A 1,154-nucleotide genomic window follows, 5' to 3' on the forward strand; every position below is an offset into this window, starting at 1 on the left:
GCCGTGGGCCCCTCGCCCGGCTCTGGCCCCCAGCCCCGAGCGCTGCTGCCGGGCAATGCTCGGCCACAGCCCGGCTCTGGGGCCGGGGGAGCGCGGCCGCCGCCGCGCAGGAAAAACGAAATCAAATCCCTGGGAAAGCTCTTCTCCCCCTGCCACAACGACCAATGCTGTTAACGGGATTTCTAATGGATGTTTTATTCTCTTCCCTCGAAGTCTGCAGCTAATAAAAGTCCCACTTTGTCACAGTTTATGTGTTTACTTGAGGGAATGAAAGGGAGCCGTGGTGCCGGCGGCTCCGAGGCGCCGAGCTGGGAGCCTGGCCCAAACGCACTGAGGGGAACGGGCAGAAAGGCCCAGGAGGGGTCAAATACTGAGGCAAGGGAAGCTAATTCCAGAGCAAGGGAAGCAATTCCAGAGCAAGGGAAGCATTCAGGGCCACCCCCAGCGCCACGGCCCCGCTGAGCCCCGGGCAGGGACAGGACACAGCTCCTGGGGCCGACCTGTGCTGCTGTGGCTCTGAATTCCACCCTGGGACAGCCGGGGCTGGCTCCAGCAGGTTGGGATTTCCCTCATTTCCCTCATTTCCCTCATTTCCCTCATTTCCCTGGCCAGGAGGGGTTGGAGAGGCTTTTATGGAGCGTGGAGTGCTCTGCAAGCAAAGGCAAGGCCAGGCTGGAGGGCCTTGGAGCAGGGGTGGCACTGGGTGGGCTTTAGGGTCCCCCAAACCCAACCCAGCCTGGGATTCTAAAATGAAGAGGGAGCACCTTTGGAATATTGAATTGTCTGGGCATTGGCCACGTGACCTGTGGAATTCCAGCAGCACCTTGGAAAGGATGTTCGGCAGAGACAGTGGTTAATTTTATTTTATTTTATTTTACTTTATTTTATTTTATTTTATTTTATTTTATTCCTCTGAGCCAGGCTCTGCTGTTGGCCACTGTCACCTCCCTGGAGAGCTGCTGGAGCTCCAGCTTGCCCAGGCTCCCCTCGCTGTGCCAGGCAGGGATCAGCCCAGACAGAGAAGGGGGAATGGCTCTTTATTCCCTCAGCTGTGCCAGTGGTGCCCATTTTCCCTGGCAGAATAGCCTGATTTGTGGTTTTTCCCTCTGGCTGTGCCTCCCCTGGCACTGCAATGGTTCCCCAGGAATGACTTT

This window comes from Corvus brachyrhynchos, unplaced genomic scaffold (assembly GCF_000691975.1).
Source record: "Corvus brachyrhynchos isolate BGI_N302 unplaced genomic scaffold, ASM69197v1 scaffold720, whole genome shotgun sequence".
NCBI classification, from domain to species: domain Eukaryota; kingdom Metazoa; phylum Chordata; class Aves; order Passeriformes; family Corvidae; genus Corvus; species Corvus brachyrhynchos.